This window comes from Rhinichthys klamathensis, unplaced genomic scaffold, assembly GCF_029890125.1.
Source record: "Rhinichthys klamathensis goyatoka isolate OS25496 unplaced genomic scaffold, OSU_Roscu_1.1 h1tg000040l_1, whole genome shotgun sequence".
NCBI lineage: Eukaryota > Metazoa > Chordata > Actinopteri > Cypriniformes > Leuciscidae > Rhinichthys > Rhinichthys klamathensis.
The window spans coordinates 14,571,883-14,598,449 of NW_026606587.1; positions in this window are offsets into that span (position 1 = coordinate 14,571,883).

Genomic DNA, 26,567 nt, shown 5'->3' on the forward strand with positions numbered 1-26,567 from the left:
ACACTTCTATCCATTTAATTTGCTTTTATCATCGTAGTATAGCTGTAGCTCTGACAAAATACAAAATACCTGGATAAAATGTTTTACTTTGACCCAATAACCCTTTTAAAGGATAGTTGGCCCACTCTAAAGAATGGCTTTGCGTTACTGTTTTTGCCCTTACAATGCAATAAATCTAACCAAAATATCTTCTTTTGTGTTCAACAGAAGAAACATAGTCTTACTCCGCATCGCTCATCTTTTCTAAATGGATTTGATCTACTTGATGTACACAAACAAAGAGTCAACAAGCTAGGTGCCATTTTTGACCGTTTTTATTGATTTTAGAAGCAGACTGGCGCTATTTTTCCCATAATTGAGACACTGATTTGAGACACTTCTATCCATTTAATTTGCCCTTGCTCATTCCAGTAAAGCAAAATACAAAATACCTGGATAACTTTGACACAATAACCCTTTTAAAGGATAGTTGGTCCACTTTGTTTCTTCTAAAGAATGACTTTGCGTTACTGTTTTTTCCCCTTACAATACATTTTTTCCAAAATATCTTTTTTTTGTGTTGCTAAGTTTTTAGATTTTTAGACGATCCCAGTTTATGTCCATTTCATTCATCTCAGCTCGGACCACTTTGGCGTAAAAGCATCATAGGATCGTCGCACTGAACAAAACCCATTCTTGTCTTCTGAAGGGAAGCCTGACCACTCTTCCTAACTTCAGACAGGGCCGAAAAGGTATTTCTTTACGACTTCACACGCTTGTGTAGGATCGTGCTGTGAGAAGACCGTAAACTACTGAAGGATTACACGACTTATACGGCCACTGAAACGGTGCATAGATGATGGTGAACTCGTAATTTCACCTCTTGAAAGAGCGACGCAATCTCTGCCGTATTTACAGCCAGGGTTTCAAATTTACACCCGCCAACCTGCCAAATGCGGGTAAAAACCTGTCAAATCACGAGCCAATTTGCCGTGTTACTTATTATGTTTACTCACAAGTTCGTGTAAGCCAAATCTGCGCAGATTCAGCGCAAATACTCAACTCATGAGTCATCATTATATATTAAATACAGCGTATTGCGCAGAATCGGCTCATATCCGGCTTACTTGAACACACATGTCACTACGCAACAAATAACCGCGTGCTTGTTAATTTGCATTGAAGTAATAGCGAAGATTAAACGCATTTGTTTAACAGAAAAGACATCCTACATTTTATGAATGTCCGTTGTACTGTATTGATCTACCCACCTGAAACACATGTTTGGTGATGAGGATGAAAGAGGAAGGGAGGAGATGTTGGATGACAGGATTTTGTTTGAATAAGAAATGAATGTATGAAATCCACATTTTATAATATAGCTGTGACGTAGTTAATCTTGTTTATTTCTCTCTTCTTTTTTTGGGGGGGCTAGTAGAAGTTCTGAATGGCCGGTGACTTAAAAATGTTGTAGCCAAATTGGAAAAGTTAATTTCAAACCCTGTGTCGTTTCTGCGAACGCACGCTTTTCTCACGTCCGCGCGGAGAAGTGGAACGCCGAACAGATGTGCGTTAAACCGCGTGCCGTAATCTGCAGGTCCGACTGAAGCACAATAGGCTGGTGTGTAATCAGTGGGACAAACAGGATTCCTGCGAACGGATTAGGCCGTCGTATTAGAAGCGGGAATGAAAAGGATGGCGTTTTTCGTGTTGTCTGTGTGTGTGTGTGTGTGCATTACTGAGACACTTTTACAGCATGTTGCTCTGGTCGAGTCGTTGGTCGGTGGGTCTGATTAGGAAACTCTTCCTGTCATCAAAGACTTCCATATCCTGTCCCACACACTCCCATCCCCCCGACTGTCTGATAATCTCACGCACAGAGTGTGTGTGTGTGTGTGTGCGAGCTTCGTATCGGCTGGCTGGAGACTGAATCCTTTTTTTCCCCCTAAGCGTGGGTCTCTTCTTAATTCAAAGAACGTCAAGCGCTGATATGATCTTTGACGGGATCAGTCATATAGTCTGTGTATGAATGAGTGTTGTGTGTGTGTGTGTGTTTGTGTTTGTTTCTGCCTGTAACTGAACAAGACTCTGCATGTTGGGTAATTCAAAGCGTCTGCCATAAACACTGTCTGTATCCTGAGCAGGGCATTCTTGGACATAAACACGTTTTATTGCGACAGACTGGTTCCTCTGTAGATTAAGATCACGCCGGTGCTGCCGCTTCGTGTGATTATCCAGGAATAAATATCTTCAGACATTTGCTCGTTTACCTAGTTCGTGATGTTTTAAGGACTCAATAATGCGCCAGAAGAAGTCTTCATGGGTTAAGACCTTTGGACAAAAGCATTGTGTGAAGGGAAATTGATTATCCAGTAATATATATATATATATATTCAGCCACTGTACAGGATTTTAACTCAAAACACATCTGTTTTTAATAGCTTTTAATCAGTGACAATTTCATTATAAATGTGTTGCCTATGTGATGCTTCTTTTCTCTTCTTTTTTTCTGTGACATTGTAAAGCACATTGGTCAACTTGTGTTGTTTTAATTGTGCTATATAAATAAAGTTGCTATTTGCTCGTTTAACTTGTTCGTGATGTTTTAAGGGCTCAATAATGCGCCAGAAGAAGTCTTTATGGATTAAGACCTTTGGACAAAAGCATTGTGTGAAGGGAAAAAAAATACGCAGACAGCATTTGCTGTCACTCAATACATTCCAACCCTTGTGACCCCCACCCACACACACACACACACATACGCACGCTCACACGCACAAAGAAAAAACACAAATTATGACTCCTTGTCATAATTACAGACTGTTTCCCGCCCTCTAGTTTTAGTAGTTAAAGTGAACTCACTGCACCCCTTTTTCGCCTCGCGTCCCACAACTAACCGAAACCGTGAGAAAACGAGGCATCAAACTCTTCGTCTTTCGAGAGCAAGAGTCTGGTGACCTCTAACCCTTTAGGGGCCCCTCGATCACCCCGTGTTTCTCTCTCTCTCCCAGCAAACGCCTGACCCCGGGTCTGGATGAAGCCTGACCTAGTCTGTCTGGAGGGGGTCGGACGCTTTTGTCTCGATTTCTTCCTTTAACCCACACACACACACACACACCACACACACACACACACACACACACACACACACACACACACACACACACACACACACACACACACACACACACACACACACACACACATATACACACAGCTCACTCGGGACACATCGCACCGTCCCGCAACTCTGAATCCTGCTCACTCACAAGCGTTTTTCCCAGCGTTTATAGTGGAACTAATAGGGATCATCACGGTTTGTCTCTCAGACGGCCGTCTGGACGCGGGAGCTTTGCGTGTGAAAAGCATAAGCCCTCATTCAGAACTCAGATAACAGAAAAGCAAACAACGGTGGAATGCACTGAATGAACTCTGGCAGAGTGAAAGCGCTCGGCGCGTCACACTCGAAACGACTTTTGAGCCACAACAAAGGGATAGAACTGAGAAAAAAGAAGAGGTTGGGAGGTAAAATAAGCTTGAGGGACTTACCTCTCACTGTAAGGTCATCAGAGCCCAACTCACAGTTTCGAGAACGCCGATTTTATCAAAAAATGTGACCTTTTTTTTTTCTCATCAAAAAGTAGCCTCCAAAATCTTGAGTCCTCCAGGATGAGTTAACTTCCAGAATAATCAGTCTTTCTTGCATACATTTTTTTGTCCCTCTCATACTCTTTCGCCCGCTTCATTTGCTCCCGAAACCCACACACAAGCACACACAGTCGGTCACAAAGCAAACTGTAGGTACACAGAGTCTTCAGCCGGTCCCACACACACACACACACTCACAGCCTTGTCTCAGGCTGCTGGAATGGGCTATATATGACTCGCTTGATGGACAGAGGCACATTCTGTCAGGTGACAGACAGAAGCTCTTCTGATTGGCTGGTTGAGGCCAGCCCCGGGGCCAGAGCGCTGTGATTGGCTGCTTTCGAGGTTGCTGAAAGAAGAAATCTCTCAGTTTCCAGACTACTGTTCTGGCCGGGGCAGGACTACTGCTCTCTGTCAGTCCTAACACTAATCACACAGACAGAGAGAGAGAGAGAGAGAGAGAGAGAGAGAGAAACATCCAATAAACACACACTCACTCACAGCCCAAAAACACACCCCATCAGACCTGAGACCTACACACATGTATATAATGTTCAATTTCAAGTCCAGTTTATTACATGATTTCTGTATTATAATCTTTTTTTAAAAAATTGTTTTATGTTATCATTATTATTTTTGCTATATCTAGCCATGAATATATATATATATACAGATTGTCTTTTTTATTTCATTATTATTATTTTCTGTTGTAAATGTTCTATATCATTTTTAGTTGGGATGCAGATGTAAATGTAAAGGGAGAGAGAGGGAGGGAGAGAGAGAGAGAGATAGGGAGAGAGAGAGAGAGAGGGAGAGGGAGAGAGAGAGAGAGAGAGAGAGAGAGAGAGAGAGAGAGAGAGGGAGGGAGAGGGAGGGAGGGAGGGAGGGAGGGAGGGAGAGAGAGAGAGAGAGAGAGAGAGAGGGAGAGGGAGGGAGGGAGAGAGAGAGAGAGAGAGAGAGAGAGAGAGAGAGAGAGAGAGAGAGAGAGAGAGAGAGAGAGAGAGAGAGAGAGAGAGAGAGAGAGAGAGAGAGAGAGAGAGAGAGAGACAGAGAGACAGAGAGACAGAGAGACAGAGAGACAGAGAGACAGAGAGACAGAGAGACAGAGAGAGAGACAGAGAGAGAGACAGAGAGAGAGACAGAGAGACAGAGAGAGAGAGAGACAGAGAGAGAGAGAGACAGAGAGAGAGAGAGACAGAGAGAGAGAGAGACAGAGAGAGAGAGAGACAGAGAGAGAGAGAGACAGAGAGAGAGAGAGGACAAGAATAATCAGTTGCCAATGTTGTGTGTCTATTTTGCCCCAATAAAAGTGTCAAGAATTGAAGTTTCGGAAGCAGGGATTTCAGTGCTGAGTGTCACATTTATTGGGTTAATATTTCAAAATGGAGGACAAATATGGTCAGAATTACTTTAAAACGAGAGAGAAAAAAATCTGCCCTGACGTTCATTAAAATGTTGTAACGTCTGATTTTCCTCAAAGCATGGCGTCCTATCGGAGAACGTGAACAAAGGAACAATGTTCATTTAGTCAGTTTAACGTTCTTTAATTACTGGCTTTTTGTTCAGTAACGAAGCTGAGATGGAAAAGTTCCATTGTGAGGATCATTTTTTAAACATGCTGTAATTAAGACCGGATAAAGGCGATAACAATACGCTAGCAATGGTTTCAGAAGAATGCAGACTTGGAGAAGTCAGAGAGTGTTGGGGATTGAGCTAAAAGAGCTAGTGAACTGAACCACTTTCAAAATTAGCTCTCTTACACGCATCATATATATATATATGATTAATCTGCGATTTCCACAACAAACGTATTAGTTTTCATTAGCATAAACAGTTTACTGGTGAACATCTGTTTAACATCTGAACAGCCGCTAATACTGTATTTGTGGATGGAGATATTGATTTGGCACTGATGATTAGTTAGTCTCATTATTGACTCAAATCTCATAAGCTGGTTTGAGTTGATGCTCTCCACGTGCGACCGAGACTTCAGAGCGATGGCGAAGCGGGAAATAACAACTAAAACTATACTTGAATTTCACATGCATTGCTTTCAAATAATTTTTTTCAGAATTTTTCATGAAAATTTAATAACTTCCTCATATACAGCAGTAAATGCGAATTTTGTTACAATAGCATATACAGGTGAAACTCGAAAAATTCGAATATGGTGCAAAAGTTCATTTATTTCAGTAATTCAACTTAAAAGGTGAAACTAATATATTATATAGACTCATTACATGCAAAGTGAGATATTTCAAGCCTTTATTTGTTATAATTTTGATGATTATGGCGTACAGCTTATGAAAACCCCAAATTCAAAATTAGAATATTGTGAAAAGGTTTTCATATCTGTAAGCCATAATCATCAAAATTATAACAAATAAAGGCTTGAAATATCTCACCTTGCATGTAATGAGTCTATATAATATATTACTTTCACCTTTTAAGTTGAATTACTGAAATAAATGAACTTTTGCACGATGTTCAAATTTTTCGAGTTTCACCAAAAATTTGTTTTTAAAATAAATAAAAGTTTATATTTTTTAAATGTCCTAACATTTGAATAAAGTTTGATCCACTACAGTTAGAGTTTTTTGGGACATTATCGTGAACTAAAATGATTTTAAACGGACTGAAATTTTGGTCAAAAGACAAAAAACTATTGCTACAACGAAACACTCATCATATCTGTTGCTGCCATAGTAAAATTGATTTTCAGCAATCATATTGTCCCCGTCACTACTGTATAGGTGCATCCCTACTGTAATGTTCCCTCTCTAGATGATTATTTGATCATCTCGCTCCGCCTGGTTTTATATTGGTTGCAGTTCAGATGCAATCATTAATATAAATCATGCTTTATTCTCTTCCATCCACCCTTCTCGAACGATGACGACGCTGGAACCGGAACGATTGCTTTCATTCTTATCTGATAACGTCTCGCCACTGGCCATAAAACTCCTTTTCCTCCGCTTGTTCTTCTGTTGTTGAATCCGAGTGTGGACTCGTTCAGAAAAGCAGGCCTGTGTCGGGACGCGAGCGCTTCGCGTGTCCATATGCATGAGTGTGTGGCCCGGCGAGCAGTCGGATGGAATAGATGTGAGCTGTGCCCAAGATGGCACCCGATGCCCCGAGCGTCAACAGAGCATGAGTGTGTGTGAGTGGGGCCGAGGAGCCCGAGCGTAAAATCCTCTCGTTAGGATCCTCTGATTGTCACATCGCACTGAAGCTGATGCGAGGAGATTGCGAGGCCCATTTCTGCCTGATCTTTCTTCAGCTTCGCTTAGCAGAGCATTAGATCTTCCCTCAGATCTCCGTCCTCCTCCACGCGTCCCGGCTCTGGGAGTCGCGCTGCAGACATGCTAATTGATTGTAAACCTCTCGCTGCAGTTGTGTATGTAACGCGAGGTTGGAGTGGGTTGCATTCGCTTCAGATGTGGGTGATGAAATGCTAAAAAACACAATTTACTCACTCGCATGTCGTTGCAACCCGGAATGACACACTCCTAGCTAACAGGGAACGTTCTCATAGCGTCGGTTTGCATTCTGGCAAGATTCTCTTAATGTTAATATTAGAGGTGTAGCGAGACTCTAATGTCACGATTCGATACATATCACGATACTGAACTCACGATACGATATTATTGCGATACTCCAAAGGTTGTTTAAAATGCACTGTTGATTTAAAATGCTAAATAAAACCAGAATAACGATATTCATGATTCTGAAGCTGAAAACACAGAATTATTTTAGATGAATATGCTTGAACTCTGTCACTGACTAGATATATTTAAAATAATGTCGGCCACTTTTTACTGGTAACATCAGACATTTGGCGTTATCATTATCAGGACCCACAAATATTCCCCCAGTGCATTAATATACATTATATTCAACATTATATATAGCAGTTTAATGCAGTACTGACACTAAAACTCTGAAAACTTGAATTCTTTTCTTACACAGTAATTTTTTATTTTGGGTGAACTATACACAATACATATTGACTATATTGTTGCATTTTTGTATTGCGATATATTGTGACACGATATATTGTTACACCCCTAGTTCATATTTTTTCAGTAACAAAAATTGAATATTTGATCAAAGTTATCTTTATTTATACATTGTTCATGGAACATTTTTTTTACTGAAACATTTTAGTTGGAACATTTTTTTTAAATCTTACTTGTTTCGGAATGTTCAGAGAACATTCAAAAGTAACATTCCGAAAATGTCTGCAAAATGATAAAATGGAATGTTCCCTTAACGTTCATATAACCGAGAAACAACATTTAAAAAACTGGACGTTTAGAACTTGAATTATAACTTAATGTTAACGTTATCAAAATGTTCTTAGAAGGTGTTTTTGTTAGCTAGGAAAGAAGACATTTCATGTTGCTTTTTCCATTCCAACAGTGGCTGTCTAGCTTCAGAAAGATTTTAAAAAATCCATAAGTATAAACTCATAAGATGCACACAAGAACATTTGTCTTTTTCTGGACTGGTCTTTAGTCAGGGTGGTCGGGTCGCCTAGAGATCATGCCTCGGATCACATGTTAATGTTCACAACTTGCATGGAGTTTTTGTCTTTTTATGAGCTGAAGAATTGGCATGATGTTAAACAACAATCCATTGAAGTGCAATCAAGTACACAGCCTTGTTTTCATTCCTTCCACAAATGAAACGCGCAGCTATCTTCTATAGACATCTTCAGTCACCCAATGCCTTTCAGATTCTGAAAGATCTGTTTTTATATGATCCATAAATGTTGTAATCATATTCGTTCACATGTATTCTGAGCAAAACTTCAGTAATGTGAGTATAATTGCAGATTTTGCATTGAGATATTGTTGTGCAATAGAAGATCGGTTAAATACACCGGAGCTGAACCATTTAGGGCCTTATAGGTCAGTAGCAATACTTTGTAATCTATACAGAACTTAACAGATGATAAAATTGGGTTTATGTGATCATATTTTGATCATTTGAACTCTAGCAGCTGCGTTTTGGACTAACTTGTTTGAGTATGAAGGTGTTTCAGTCCGATTGAACCATCAATCCGATTATAAACCGATTATTTGCGTGCATGAAACGCAGCTATTGACTCCAAATGACAATATAACGTAACCTAGTTTGAATTTGAATATGTGCACGTTCATATTCCATATGCTACTGTAAGTGATGGTGGATTATTTCATTTCAATAATTTTATAGAATATATAAAAATGAGGTTGTTATACTGTTTACAGATGTTACTGTTTTTTTTTAATGAACGTAAATTTACATCTGCATCCGAACTCGAGCTACTGTCAAATGTGCATTTCTAAGGGACAAAACAGTGATATTATTAATATTACAGCATCATCAAAGTCTGGAAAAACAAACCCGTTTCATGATTTGAAATAAATATCACTCGTTAGAAAAAAAAAAATTCTTAGTTTCCGCATGTTCTTTTAATATTTTTATTTTGTTATGGAAAAAAGACTTGAAAAGGATTTTACTTCTGTTTTTTTGTGCATATTTTGATGTAGAAAAATATTATGTATTTTTTATAATATATATTTTTCCTCAGATTTGTGAAATGTCCACCTGTTTGGCAAATGTTTGTCATATTAACTGTCTGGATTCAACAACTTTCACTCAGGAGCAAAAATCATAGTATCACTTTATTTTGATGGTCCCTTTTGAATATTATGCTGACTAAAAAGTAACCGTGCAACTACATGTCAATTAACTCTCATTATAGTTTTAGTATGCTTAATATCTGCTAACTCTTTATTTTGACGCTCCCCAACAGACATTTTACTGACTATAAGCAACTTTGCAACTACATGTCCACTTAATCTAACCCTAATCAGTCTGCTAATACTCTACTAACACGGAGAGTTAGAATGAAAACGAAAGAATGAAATCAGAATGAAAGTTAGTTGACATGTAGGTGTAAACATTACTTGAAGTCAACAGAGTGTGTTAAAGGGACCATCAAAATAATACGAAACCAAAATCTTTAAACCTTTTAAATTTGAAAGGCATTTATCATGATGATTATCGAAAAATGTAATGTTGTGATAATTTTTTGGGCCATGTAGTCTAGCCGAATGTGCTTTATCTGATCTGTGAACAAAGCATCCGCTGTTTCCAGTGAATCTGACTGATCTGAGGGGCGTCTCCTGCACAACTATGACTTGCTTAACCACTTTAGGATGATGCATCGTTGGAGAAATTAACCAGATAATCACTACCGTTTCCCTGAAACCGTGTTTTTAATGAGGTGGTGTAGTAATAACTGCTAATTAATCGGTTGAGATTAAATTTCGACCAAAACTCAAACAATTTTTAGCATTTCCATCGCCCTGAAGTCAGTGGGGTTTTGAATGGGTTAATGGTTAAAATTGCTGTGCTGTTTGTTGGAACTATAGCTTTGTGAAACAAAAGCAATTTGTTAAACAATAGGCATATTTCCATCCACACGTTTTTATCCGCATTAAAGGTCCCGTTCTTCATGTTTTTTTGAAGCTTTGATTGTGTTTACAGTGTGCAATATAACATGTGTTCATGTTTCGCGTGTAAAAAAACACAGTATTTTTCACACAATTTACTTATCTGTATACCGCTGTTTTCACTGTCCAAAAAACGGCCCGATGACTTCCTTGTTCTACACTGTAAAAAATGATTTTTTGGTGAAGTAAATACTACTGAAAAAAACCAATGTAATTTGCATGAAAAAGTTAGTTCAGGCAAGAATAAAAAAAACTAAGTAAATTCCATATCAGTACTTAATTCAAGCGAGTAGAAATGAAAGTGTAAATATCAACTCAATAAAATTAAATAAAAATTACTCAACTTTTTTGATACTGGGGTTCCCATCATGCACTGGACCTTGAATAATTAATGAGGTTCATTTTTCACTGGTTTCCAGCTGTGTTTACGCTGTTTTATCATTGATTTTTGTTGTCAGTATTAGTAACTTGCCATTTTGTGACATTTCGAGTAAATTTTTTGCTCAAAATGACGCATTCAAACACAAAAACGACCCATCAAATGTTACCGCCATTGTGTATTGTCTACCAAGTATTGAGGTCTTTGCATTCACATGATACTTGACATCTGACATGATGTAATATAAATTACTTAGATGATCTAAGTAAAGCACATATTACAAATGACTAATAAAATTCAATATTATTGTTTTAGTGAAATGTAATGCAAAGGCAAAGGAAATTTCAACTAAATCGATATTAATCAACCTTTTACTAGCCAAGTTAAAATTACTTATTTTCTTTGTTACTTTCACTTAACTAGGTTAAGTAAAGTTTACTTAATTCCATATTCCAAGTAAATTTAACTTAAAGATTTCTAATTAAAGCTACTGATAAATATGTTTAGGTTTTTAGTTGGCAAATCCTTGTAAACTTACTAGCATTTTCTGAGTGAATCCTACTCCAATTTTTTTTCAGTGTATGAAGTCCCTCCTTCAGAAACACGTAACGAGTTCTGATTGTGCCAGCGGTTCCTGTGTTGTGATTCGACGGCAGCTTATCGCACGTTGCCCGGAAACGTCACGCCTCTTACCATAAATTGGAGATTCATGCGCAGCTGAAGCGTTTCTTCTCCGTGGGAGCGCAACAAGACCACGCCCCCTTTTTGTGTATTCCTGTGGGCGGAGATTAGTAAAAAAACTGTTCTAGTTACGTCATTAAAAAAGGAAGTAGGGATGTAGTCCAAACCGGCCGTTCGCTGTATGCTTTGAAAGGAGACTTCTGTTAAATAAAATATCTCGCTAGGCATTGAACTTTGAGCGTTTATAATTTTACAGGTATTATTTATGCTCTAACAGCAACATTACACACTAACTAAAGTTTGAAAAATGGAATCGCGAAGAACGGGACCATTAAGTGATATCGAATGAAAAATGCCTTATGGAAACAGTAAAATTCGATTGAATTTCATGAATATCGACTCAAATGAAATACGTTACGTTTATCTTGATCGATATACGGCTTATGCGATAAACGCGGATGGAAACGTTATTATGGCGCGATCCATTTTGTCTAGCAAAACTTTGTTCGCAAATGTTGGCTTGAATGTTGTGCGATTCGATGAGAAAATGAATGGAAACACCTTAACATGTCTCAAATCAATTCGATATACCAATTTGATCGCAAAACAGCATGTGACGTCATTACGCACAGGTTTTTATTCGCTTAAAGCCGTTTGATGGAAACACACTTTCACCAGCTTTTTACCGAACTTCAGATGATTCGATTGACAAGTGGATGGAAACTTGGCTAGTGTTGGTAATGATGGAACCTGCGACCATAATGCTAACGACCAATGCTAATGATGCGTTTGTTAGATGAGGTCATCTCGCTAGCTCAATGAACCGGTCAAAGGGGAGGATGACCAAGCTCTATCAAATATGGCTTCAGAAGACTTGACGTAGCACACGGTTCATATAGGGCTACTTTTATGATTTTTTTTTTTTTTTAAAGCTTAAAAGCTTTACTGCTCATTAGGGGTGTAGCGATACCCTCATGTCCCGATTCGATACATATCACGATACTGAACTAATGATACAATATTATTGCAATACTCCAAGACTCCAAGACTCCATATGGGAAAAGGATTAAAAAAAATGTACAGTTGATTAAAATGCTAAATTTGGTGTTACATTGTGTGTGTAAATGAATAGACTTGGTGCTGAAACCCAAAGCACAGGACAATAGAGACACCAGAATAAATATATTCATGATTCTGAAGATGAAAATACAGAATTATTTTAGATGAATATGCTTGAACTCTGTCACTGACTAGATATATTTAAAATAATGTCGGCCACTTTTTACTGGTAACATCAGACATTTGGCATTATCTGACACTAAAACAGAATTGTTTCTCACACATAGATTTTCATTTTGGGTGAATTATACACAATACATATAGTCACTATCCACGATACATATTGTTGCAATGTTGTATTGCGATATTACACCCCTACTGCTCGTTCATTGAATTGGCAGTTAAAAGAGTGACGAGTAAAGTCTTCCGAATTGCTCTTTTAGTGCTTTACAGAAGAAAGTTATTTTTATTATTCCACGTGACTTTTTGCAAACTTTACAGACATCTGTGTCTTTTAAAGAGCACCTATTATGTCCCTTTTCAAAGTCTTGGTTTTGTTTTTGGGTTTTACTAGAATAGGTTGATTATTCTCCTCATATTCTCCATTGTTGCGGCTCCTCTCTTCCCAGTGTGTCAGTAACGCTCTGTTTACTTCCTGTCTCTGTGAAGCCCCTCCTTCTGAAAAGCACACTGTGCTCTGATTGGTCGGCTGGATCAGTGTGTTGTGATTGGTCGAGGGCTTCGAGTGTGTTTGGGAAATGTCCCGCCCCTTCCCATAACCGCCAGTTTAACACACTACTAACTCACTCAACCAGGCCCCGCCCCTTTATTCTGCGCATTAATTATGTAAATGAGGAATATTGTGACGTGTTCGTTCCCGGAAGAAACTCAAGACTACAATGGAGGCGTTTCAGGAGTTCAGAAACACTGACACTCATATAGAGAAGAACTGGAGCGTTTTCATGCTCTAACAGCAACATCACACACTAAAGGAAGTTGGTAACACTTTACAATAAGGTTCATTAGTTAACTAACATTAACACAGATTAATAAATACAGAAACAAATGTATTGCTCGTGGTTAGTTAATACATTAACTAATGAACCTTATTGTAAAGTGTTACCAGAAAGTTGAACATGAGAAAATAGGACCGGTTTAAGGGCACCAGCTCTGCACTGCATTATGGGTACTGTAGTTTATAAGTGTAATTCAGCAATGGTGGGAACAAAAGGCATGTGGAGCTTAGCACTCTCTCTACACAAACACATGAGACGCATGAAGCTCCACATCTGGGCATCTGGGGCAGCGCTGGCCACATGTGCAGCTCGGGGGAATCAGCCTGCCAATAAACTGTGTAGTTGCTGCGAGGCCTTGCTTTCAGATCAGAAACATCCACTGGCTGAATTGAAGTGTTGCATGCTTTTTATAACAAATTTAATGTTATAAACATTATATTTCTTTTTTAAACTAAACTGGTTTGAATGAGTGTGTTGATCTCAAATTAAATCCCTTGGGAAAAGGATTAAAGTAGCAATTTAACAGGAACACTGTGTCCTAACCAGACGCGATGAAAGGCGTCTTTTCCTTTAACAGAGTTTTTGTCCGTGACGGTGATGGGCGACGAGTGACAGACGATTCTATTTTTTTAGTTTCTATTTTTGCAACATCGTGGCTGTAACAACAACAACAACATGCAAAGTATGACAATGATAATCTAATAGGTACTTGAATGTCATTTTGCGTGACCTTTATAGCTGTACTGAAAGCGGCAATGAATAACTCGCCTTGGATGTTGAAAATGAATGAAAGGAAACAAGAACGTTTAAAATGTGAACAAACCAGTGTATTGTATGATAAAGATTGTTTCAGTGACTGAGTATGTATATTTGATAATGTTAAAATGGTGTAATATTTATGAATTCGATAATGTAACATTTGGTTGGGAGTGCAGTGCGCTTGCAGTGAGACTCCGCCCACACGCTCTTCTGATTGGCTGTGATTTAGGATTGATTTGCTTGCGAGTGCAGTGTGCTTGCAGTGAGACTCCGCCCACACGCTCTTCTGATTGGCTGTGATTTAGGATTGATTTGATTTGCAGTGCAGTGTGCTTGCAGTGAGACTCCGCCCACACGCTCTTCTGATTGGCTGTGATTTAGGATTGATTTGCTTGCGAGTGCAGTGTGCTTGCAGTGAGACTCCGCCCACACGCTCTTCTGATTGGCTGTGATTTAGGATTGATTTGATTGCGAGTGCAGTGCGCTTGCAGTGAGACTCCGCCCACACGCTCTTCTGATTGGCTGTGATTTTGGATTGATTTGGTTGCGAGTGCAGTGTGCTTGCAGTGAGACTCCGCCCACACGCTTTTCTGATTGGCTGTGATTTTGGATTGATTTGCTTGCGAGTGCAGTGCGCTTGCAGAGAGACTCCGCCCACACGCTCTTCTGATTGGCTGTGATTTAGGATTGATTTGCTTGCGAGTGCAGTGTGCTTGCAGTGAGACTCCGCCCACACGCTCTTCTGATTGGCTGTGATTTAGGATTGATTTGATTTGCAGTGCAGTGTGCTTGCAGTGAGACTCCGCCCACACGCTCTTCTGATTGGCTGTGATTTAGGATTGATTTGCTTGCGAGTGCAGTGTGCTTGCAGTGAGACTCCGCCCACACGCTCTTCTGATTGGCTGTGATTTAGGATTGATTTGATTGCGAGTGCAGTGCGCTTGCAGTGAGACTCCGCCCACACGCTCTTCTGATTGGCTGTGATTTTGGATTGATTTGGTTGCGACTGCAGTGTGCTTGCAGTGAGACTCCGCCCACACGCTTTTCTGATTGGCTGTGATTTTGGATTGATTTGCTTGCGAGTGCAGTGCGCTTGCAGAGAGACTCCGCCCACACGCTCTTCTGATTGGCTGTGATTTAGGATTGATTTGATTGCGAGTGCAGTGTGCTTGCAGTGAGACTCCGCCCACACGCTCTTCTGATTGGCTGTGATTTTGGATTGATTTGGTTGCAAGTGCAGTGTGCTTGCAGTGAGACTCCGCCCACACGCTCTTCTGATTGGCTGTGATTTAGGATTGATTTGGTTGCGAGTGCAGTGTGCTTGCAGTGAGACTCCGCCCACACGCTCTTCTGATTGGCTGTGATTTTGGATTGATTTGCTTGCGAGTGCAGTGCGCTTGCAGAGAGACTCCGCCCACACGCTCTTCTGATTGGCTGTGATTTAGGATTGATTTGGTTGCGAGTGCAGTGTGCTTGCAGTGAGACTCCGCCCACACGCTCTTCTGATTGGCTGTGATTTTGGATTGATTTGATTGTGAGTGCAATGTGCTTGCAGTGAGACTCCGCCCACACGCTCTTCTGATTGGCTGTGATTTAGGATTGATTTGATTGCGAGTGCAGTGCGCTTGCAGTGAGACTCCGCCCACACGCTCTTCTGATTGGCTGTGATTTTGGATTGATTTGGTTGCGAGTGCAGTGTGCTTGCAGTGAGACTCCGCCCACACGCTTTTCTGATTGGCTGTGATTTTGGATTGATTTGCTTGCGAGTGCAGTGCGCTTGCAGAGAGACTCCGCCCACACGCTCTTCTGATTGGCTGTGATTTAGGATTGATTTGATTTGCAGTGCAGTGTGCTTGCAGTGAGACTCCGCCCACACGCTCTTCTGATTGGCTGTGATTTAGGATTGATTTGCTTGCGAGTGCAGTGTGCTTGCAGTGAGACTCCGCCCACACGCTCTTCTGATTGGCTGTGATTTAGGATTGATTTGATTGCGAGTGCAGTGCGCTTGCAGTGAGACTCCGCCCACACGCTCTTCTGATTGGCTGTGATTTTGGATTGATTTGGTTGCGAGTGCAGTGTGCTTGCAGTGAGACTCCGCCCACACGCTTTTCTGATTGGCTGTGATTTTGGATTGATTTGCTTGCGAGTGCAGTGCGCTTGCAGAGAGACTCCGCCCACACGCTCTTCTGATTGGCTGTGATTTAGGATTGATTTGATTGCGAGTGCAGTGTGCTTGCAGTGAGACTCCGCCCACACGCTCTTCTGATTGGCTGTGATTTTGGATTGATTTGGTTGCAAATGCAGTGTGCTTGCAGTGAGACTCCGCCCACACGCTCTTCTGATTGGCTGTGATTTAGGATTGATTTGGTTGCGAGTGCAGTGCGCTTGCAGTGAGACTCCGCCCACACGCTCTTCTGATTGGCTGTGATTTTGGATTGATTTGATTGGGAGTGCAGTGCGCTTGCAGTGAGACTCCACCCACACGCTCTTCTGATTGGCTGTGATTTTGGATTGATTTGATTGCGAGTGCAGTGCGCTTGCAGTGAGGCTCCGCCCACACGCTCTTCTGATTGGCTGTGATTTTGGATTGATTTGGTTGCGAGTGCAATGCTCGACCCACTTTGATTTTGTCACGTCTTTTAGTCGTGTTTCGTCTGGTGTGGACAGACTAATTACTTGTCGCTGGAATCTTATCTTATCGCGTCTGGTTATGACATGTTGTAAAGTGGCTTGATTAAAGTCTCTTCATCTGTAACCCAGAGAGGACAAACAATAACAGGGAAAAACGTTCTTCCCATTAGTCAAATGTCTGTCCCGTTCCTCTTGAATCAGAGCACAGCTCAACCACACCAATCCTGCTACCTTTCGCACATACTAACACACCCATGGGAAGTGTGGAATAAAGATGAATTTTTTTTTTTTTGTTAACTCCGAGTTAGTCAAGAGTGACGGCGGGGGAGGGGTCCGCACTCGAATTCCCCCTAAATGAACCCGCTGAACCTAAAACACGCTCTAAAAGTGATTGGCCTCTTCCTGTGCCGCCCCGACGCAATGAGGGCTAATGTTTAAGAGTCATTCCAAGCTTGCATATTTGGATGGGGACGAGTTTTGTTATGCATATGTGAATCTGTGGACTTTGAAGCTTTCAGAAGTCATCATAACTTGCTGTAGATTTACCGTATACGTATTCACTTCGGACAATTTCGTCCGTGAAAATGATACTAGAGAAATTGTCTCCCCCAGCCGGACTAAGTGTGCTTTAGCCTGATCTCTCGGCTCACTTCTGGCTTGTGTTTGAGTTCTGGCAGCAGTGCTGGTGTTGGCGGCTCGGCTGGGAATGAGAGCCACATGTCGAGTGCAGTGAGCTGGACTATTTCAGGGAAAACCCTCTGCTTAGAGCGCATTTTTACTCCACTCTGTCACCGCTCGGCATCATGCGGGGATTCACGGGCCGCTCATTATGGTGTCAGAACACAGTCGACCGGAGACTCGGAAAGCCACGCGGGATCCGTCGTAACGGGAACGCTGTGCGGTTGAAATGTGAATGCGCCAATATTCATAGTCAAATCGTTTTTTTTTTTTTTTGAGTATGTCTAATTATTTATTAGTTAGTATGCATAATAAAGATATACATTTATTGTATTCAAATGTTTATTTTTCTGTTTCATCTGATTATGATTTTAATGTACACTAAAAATGATTTTTGAATTAAAGTCCCCCTGTAGTCATTCATTTTATCCCTTAAAACTCATCTTTGATCACCAAAATGACATATTTAAATGTTTTTTCCTTGATTTTTGAAAATTTATACATGCCTTAAAATATCTTAAATGTAACTCGACACCCTTGCCTCATTTAGTATGCGCGGTTCTATGAATATGCAAATGAGCCCCGCCTCCACTCACTCACTCACTCAGCTCAGAGATCCACTGGTTGACGATCACACGTTGATCTGATTGGTTACAAGGTCGTTTGTGACGTCAGAAACACCAGCGATTTCAAACCGTGTTTTTGAGACTGTCTTTGGTTCACTGCAGTTTTAAGCAGAAAATACTCAGCAATGCTGTCGACTTATGAACTTACACATGGTTTGTCTTAAAGCGTATTAAAAACACCACATACACATATAAACAACATTGAAAGCTGGATTTTCACCACAGGGGGACTTTAATGTTTTGGAAAGAAGTCTCACCAATACTGCATTTATTTGATCAAAAATACAGCAAAAATTGGATTTTTAAAAAATGTAATTTTATTTCTATGATATATTTTCAGAATCATTACTCTAGTCTTCAGTGTCACATGATCCTGATTTGCCAATAGTATAAATTCAGATGAGATGAAGCTCTTTTAAAGTGAGCTTGTGAATTAAGATTCCTGAACGATTTGACCAAGTACGGTTTCCATTAAAGTTCGAGCGGAGGAAAAAAACAAAAGCAACAACTGTGATTTGTTGGAATGCGTAATGTAGACATAAAACAGACAAAATAGAGGGATTTCAGGGAAAGAATAAAACAATTTGTTGAAATGTTATGATCTTGAGTATTTTATTTTGTTATAAACTGTGAATCGTGGACGTTTTGTTTGTTATCATAGACAATGAAGCGCAAACACAGATTGTTTTCTGGAACAAGTATCGACAGTTACACAAATAGCCGGACAATTGTTGCTCATCACAGAGCGTGTGTGTCTCTCTCTGCAAGAAATATCTTCTCTTTATTTATCTAGCACTTATTACACAATGGTAATTCAAAGTGCGTTACATCAAAAGGAATTAAAATCAAGATATTCACAATAAAATATCATGCATAAGAAAGGAAATAACAATAAATGCATAGACAGATGATTACATTATTAAAATGAATTGTTTACAAATTATTAAAAATATGACACAAATTATTACTAAATTCGGGAGATCCCAATCAGAATAAAGGTTTCGGTTTGTGATTTTTACACTAGCAGCAACAGGTAAAGGGATGCTATGAAGAAAATTTAATTTCCTTGATCTGTTGTTAAATAAACAATGTCATGTTTGGTCAGGTAGTGGATGAAAAATTGTTATGAAAACTTAAATTATGACCATTTTTAAAGGAGGTCGTCTTCAATAATGTAGGATAATTACAGTAGGACATGATACACTTTTAGCTTGTTTCAAAGTTTCTGTTTAATCTCAATACTGACTTTATTTATACTGACATTATTTATACTGACATTATTTAAACTGACATTATTTATACTGACATTATTTATACTGAGATTATTTAAACTGAGATTATTTATACTGACATTATTTATACTGACATTATTTAAACTGACATTATTTAAACTGACATTATTTAAACTGACATTATTTATACTGGCATTATTTATACTGAGATTATTTAAACTGACATTATTTAAACTGAGATTATTTAAACTGACATTATTTATACTGAGATTATTTAAACTGACATTATTTAAACTGAGATTATTTAAACTGACATTATTTAAACTGAGATTATTTAAACTGAGATTATTTAAACTGACATTATTTATACTGACATTATTTATACTGACATTATTTATACTGACATTATTTATACTGAGATTATTTAAACTGAGATTATTTAAACTGAGATTATTTAAACTGACATTATTTATACTGAGATTATTTAAACTGAGATTATTTAAACTGACATTATTTATACTGACATTATTTATACTGAGATTATTTAAACTGACATTATTTAAACTGACATTATTTATACTGACATTATTTATACTGGCATTATTTATACTGAGATTATTTAAACTGACATTATTTATACTGAGATTATTTAAACTGACATTATTTAAACTGAAATTATTTAAACTGAGATTATTTAAACTGAGATTATTTAAACTGAGATTATTTATAAATAATCTCAGTATAAATAATGTCAGTATAAATAATGTCAGTATAAATAATCTCAGTTTAAATAATAATCTCAGTTTAAATAATAATCTCAGTTTAAATAATCTCAGAAAGAATCAAACGTATCCCGCTAACAAAGTAAGGAAAACTGTGTTGAAATATGTGTGATTACTCCGATATATTGATTTTATGGTAACTAATTTGAAAGGGCCAAATGTCCTGAGATCAGAAAACCGAACCTTATTGTATTGGATGTTCTGTATGTGTCATATGGGTTGATGGATGTATTTGTCACTGGAGCCTTCGGTCAGCGAACATCGAGATCTTGAAATGTCAGAGAGATTTGATCTTGTGTTTGCAGTTGTAAACCTGAAGAGATCACATAAACCTTGTCTAGACGTTGATTTTGGGATGTCTTTCTGTTGTCATAAATCAGACTCATCTTCCGTTATTACTGTCAGCTAAACTCCACTTTGTGAAGATGAAATCGCTCCAGGGATGAAACAAATGTTAATACAACAGTCAAAGATATTTGTGTCAGTCTGTTTTGCTTTAAAAAAATTAAATTAAAAAAAAATCCAAAGTCTCCTCTGCTCACCAAGGCTACATTTATTTGGACACAAATACAGTAAAAACAGTGAAATATTCCAATTTAAAACATCTGTTTTCTATGTGAATATATTGTAAAAATGTCATTTATTCCTGTGATCAAAGCTGAATTTCCAGCATCATTTACTCCAGTCTTCAGTGTCACATGATCCTTCAGAAATCACTCTAATATGATGATCTGATGCTCAAGAAACATTTATGAATATTATCAATGTGCTGCTTCATATTTTTGTGGAAACTGTTAAACATTCTTTGATGAATAGAAAGTTCAAAACAGCATTTTTTTTAAACCAAAACTAAATATTTTACAAATATTTGAGCTAATTTGCTAAATAAAAGTATTAATTTCTTAGTTAAGATGTTATGCATTCAGTGGCTGAGGAAAACATGCTAAATTAGCATTAATTGTAGGTCAGTGATGATCAGTAAAGCACAGGCGAATGACACTCACTCAGTGTAAGCCCAAGCGTGTCTTTATTCTTCTGTTATAGGCTGAGCTGCAAAGAGCCTGAATTATTGGCCCACCCTTATTTATAAGCATGAAATCCTTTTTAACAAAGTAAAATTCCTGAATCCACTGTTCATTACGCATCTCACTTTCGCAAGGAAACACAGTCCCAGGAAAAGGTTTATATACAACGCCAGGGTTCTTGATTCTCATGGCGAAAAGGTTCTGTATGTTTAAAATGATTATTTCATGTTTAATGGGTTATATATTTTTTTCTCTTCTAGTGATCAAAGTATGTTTATGAGCTGTTACATTCATAAAATTTGATCAAAATAAAACATTTTTTTAAAGTTGCCAGCCAGCGCCAGCATTTTTGATCATTTTCACGGCCCTCAGAATATTTTGTTGTAATGAATACCTGAACATGCCATATATATCAAAAGAACAAACAGATCTTCTGCGTTTTTATAAAAACATTTTATTCCAGCTTTATGCATTCTTTTTTGATCAACACTTGAATGTAAGTTTAAAAAAAAAGCAACATTTTGAATAAAAAGCTGAGAAAATCTAGTTTTTTTTAAAAGTCTACAACTTGTCTTTTAGTGCTTGTTTCTGCTCTTTGTTTGCCTGTGTTTTGATCCAGAGATTCTCCTCTTTCAGAGTTTGTGTGATAGAAAACCGGACAATTCTGTCAATAGCGGAGAAAGAGTTAGTTAAAACTAAATCCGTAAAATGACCCCATGATGGGAAGATCTTCGGCCCTGTTTACAGCTGGTATTAAGATGTTTTGGTCGATCGGATCACAGGTGGACGACTCTAAATACAGGAGTAAACGGGTCTAAAACGCTTCGAGCTCGTCCAGTTTCCTCCACTCAGAGTTAGTTGAAAACACATTCGGCCGGATTGCTTTCGTAGTGTAAACGCTCATGTGATCGAATGTGTTCAAACAGCCACTAAAGGCCGTCTTCTCTCCGGCTGCTGATGTAATGCGGGAACATTATGGGAAGAGCGATCGCCAGACGGGGTTTAAACTGAAGACTGGAGACTCAAGTTTGGGTTGAAGATGGAAAACGTATTAAGCTCAATGTTCTCTCTCCATTCCTGATGTCTAACACACACACACACACACACACTCTCTTGCGTCTGTCAGAGCAGAAACTGAAGCTGATGTTCTCTGTGTGTTTCTCCGTCGTCTCCGGTCGCGCTCATATGTAAAGTATATGAGCTTATTGTCCATTACATTGAAAGATCTGAGCAAACCCAAACATGTACTCCCCCATAGACCCTCCGCTCGAAGAAATCAGGACAGAAGTGTTTGAATGTGGACAGAAGAGACGGATTAAAACACCAGGTGTAAACGGGAATGTCTTTCTCGTCTACTTGTGATCCGATCAACCAAAACTCATCTTTATATCAGCTGTAAACAAACAGAAGCACAATTTTTTATGTGGCTTTAATCAACATACACAATATAACACTCAACACTTCACATTGGACATACTAGTGAATTAGTGTGGTTGTTTTTAATGACATTAAGCTGCGCTTGTCTCAGTGTGTGTACGCTCTCCGTCACTCTGTGTGTGTTGATGGAGTGGATTTAAAGATCGGTATGTAAACCGCCTCTTATGATGCTGTGACTATATAACGTTTCAAAACACTGGGGAGGGGTTTTTTCATGACACATAAAAAAACCCACATTCTTCTCATGTACTAATTATTTTTAGTGTAATCATATGTGTGTCCATTTTTTCTTCACCCAGTCTATTAAAGGACTTGTTGGTCAAGTTCTCTGTGCTTGTAACTATGCATCAGTATCCTTCAGTGCGTGTGTGTGTTCTGCTCAGAAACTTCATGATCCCTGACATGTTCCCCACCCCCAACACACACACACACACACACACACACACACGGAACTCGGAGCCCCTTAACCGCATCCTGCAGCTGTCTCCTGAGTGACAGAATCGTTTCAAACTCTTTAAACTCGGCTATTACCTTTAGCTCGATGAGGCCGTACCAGAGCAAACCCGCACAACTAGTGATTAAGTCTAAAGAACTAGATGAACTGTGCAAGATTAATAAAGAACCTTAAAAAAAATTATTGTCTGAACTGGGCATCAATTGGATTTGTGTGAGTGACTCACTCACAATAATTTTTTAGTTTATTTAGTTTCTAGATACTTCACACACACACTCACACTCAAAAACACACACTCACTCAGAGCGAGTGTGTGTTTTTGAGTGTGAGTGTGAGTGTGTGTGTGTGTGTGTGTGAAGTATCTAGAAACAAAATATAAAGTTATTTGCCATGACCTCAGTGGACATTGTTATTGACCTGAACCGAATCAACACTGAACTGAATCAACACTGAACCGAATCAACACTGAACTGAATCAACACTGAGCTGAATCACACTGAACTGAATCAACACTGAACCGAATCAACACTGAACTGAATCAACACTGAACTGAATCAACACTGAACCGAATCAACACTGAACCGAATCAACACTGAACGAATCAACACTATACCGAATCAACACTGAACCGAATCAACACTGAACCGAATCAACACTGAACCGAATCAACACTGAACTGAATCAACACTGAACCGAATCAACACTGAACCGAATCAACACTGAACTGAATCACACTGAACTGAATCAACACTGAACCGAATCAACACTGAACCGAATCAACACTGAACCGAATCAACACTGAACCGAATCAACACACTGAACCGAATCAACACTGAACCGAATCAACACTGAACCGAATCAACACTGAACCGAATTAACACTGAACCGAATCAACACACTAAACTGAATCAACACTGAACCGAATCAACACTGAACTGACACTGTTGTCTTTTTAGATGCTTTTTTTTTTTTAGTTCCTGAAAAAAATGTTTCTTTTATGAAACGATTCTGTTGCATATCCTTTGAAGTAGATTTTCTCATGCTTATACTGTAGCTGAATTGAATTCTGTTTGGATTTTATATAAATTCACATAATCGATCCATGTTTAAATTAACGACCAATTAATAGATGAATAGTTAACCATACTTAAATCTGAAGCGGATGGCGACACTAATTGTACGTTTACATGACATCGATATGCTTAAAACGGAGACGTTTTTCCTTTGAGTTTTCCGCGCACAGACGATCATCATTGTCAAAACGATCCTCATTCACACGGATCTAACGATGAAAATGACTAAAAGTGCTGTATTCTGCGGCCAGGCCAGTAGATGGCGATGAAACACTGCAGACTGAACACGTAATACGCATGCGCATGACGTCATCGTCTTCAGAGATTCACATGTTTGTTGTTTACACAGAGACCGTTTTCAAAAACGTGCACTTTGAAATCATTTTTTAAAAAGTTTGCGTTTTCAGGCGCCCAAAGCGCCGTTGTCGTGTAAACGAACGGCCAAAATGCAAAAAAAGTTTAACGTTTTTAGTTGAAAACGGTGTCGTGTGTAAACAGCCCCTAAGTTATCACGGTACTTAACAACCACTTACAGTGAATATAGGGAATATGACCATCACTTAACAAGTGCTTTTACATTTTCTGACGTATTGGAAGTGCTCTATTTTCATAGCGTGAAAAAATAACTGCTTTACATGAAAATGTGATCTGTAAAATCATAGTAAATTACAGATTATCATTGAAACGGTCTCAACTAGCAGTGCTTGGATTACGAGAACATTAAAAATGAACATAATCACCCGATACCGATATGGTGGCCGATACATCGTGCATCCCTAATTATTTTTAAAATAATATTTTTTTATGAGATGGAAAAAATGAACACAAGCTTGAAGTCGATTGCAAGACTTGATTTCCTATGATATTTTAATTCAATTATGTCAAAAACTTTTAAAAATGAAAAATATAAATGGATGAATTGCAATACAATTCGCAATAAGATCTAAAACATGTATTTACAAAACAGATAGGGTACTTTTTTTTTTTTATCTTAAACTTTTTTTAACCTAAATTTCGTCAATATCTGTTTGATCATTTTTTTTCACAATGCTTCTGAATTATTATGACCTTCATTGAATGGATTATGGATTAGACGTGGCTAAAATAACAGTTTGTAGTCCCAGTTCTGCGTGCTGGCCTCACATCTGATACACATTTTAAATAAATATCAAGCGATGTCGAGGAAATCTTTACACTAATTTAAATCAATTAGATATTACATATAATATGGTGGTAAAACAAAGTGTTGCACATTTGCGTAGTACTGTATGTTTATTTTATAAAACATTTGTAACTGACTTAATTATAAGCATCACAATTCAGTTGTGTCGTCTGTTACACAGGGACTAATAAACCGAAGTTTACCGCTTTTCTTAAGTGCAAATTATTGAATATCAAAATGTGTAAATAAAGCAGTTGTTGTGTGTTTCATACACACACATCTGTGGTTTTCATGCACACTTACAGCCTAATGCAGGAAATACGTCATTCAAGTAGTCAAGTGGTCAAAGACCGCAAGTGTGTGTGTATTTGGACTCTGTCACGCACTTAAACTTAATATTATTTGGACACAATTGCAAGAAAATGAACATGATGACAAACAGGAATTAAAAGCCAAAGTTAGAGATATTTTTCTAACATGTCGGTATGAGTTTTTCATTTTAACACATTTTGTCCTGTTTCTTAAAATGAAAGAAATCAGAATGACATGTGGACATTATCATCCAGATTTCTGTAATTTTATGAAAATGTCAGAAATCACAGGTTTCATGTTAAAAACGTTCCATTATAAATAATGCGACAAAACATCACAGAATCGATCCGCTCCATTGCTCAGTTAAAGTAATATTACAAACCTCTTAAAGTCCCCCTGTGGTGAAAATCCAGCGTTTAATGTTGTTTATATGTCTATGTGGTGTTTTTAATACGCTTAAAGACAAATCATGTGTAAGTTCATCAGTCAACAGCATTGCTGAGTATTTTCTGCTTAAAACTGCAGTGAACCAAAGACAGTCTCAAAAACACGGTTTGAAATCGCTGGTGTTTCTGACGTCACAAACGACATTGTAACCAATCAGATCAACGTGTGATCGACAACCAGTGGATCTCTGAGCTGAGTGAGTGAGTGAGTGGAGGCGGGGCTCATTCGCATATTCATAGAACCGCGCATACTAAATGAGGCAAAGGTGTCGGGTTACATTCAAGATATTTCAAGGCATAACAAAAAAAAATTCACAGCATGTCATTTCGGAGATCAAAGATTCGTTTTAAGGGATAAAATGATTGACTACTAGAGGACTTAAACAGGATTGAAAGTGATACTGGAGAATACAAGGATTGGGGTTGGGTATCGTATCGTCTGAATTAAGCGATTCTTATTTTCGAGGACGATATCGTTCTGTTTATTATTACACGTGCTCTGCTGTTTTGTCTCTTTAAATGCTTGCGCTCGTTAAAGCAGGATGGATTCTGATTGGATGTCAGTGTTTTGATTGTTAATCAGCTGGAATAAAAGCGTCCTGAAAGTGATATCATTTCTCTGTGCCATTATGGTTATAGTTGTGGTGTGAACTTTGCCTTTTTTTATAATTAGAATGAATAT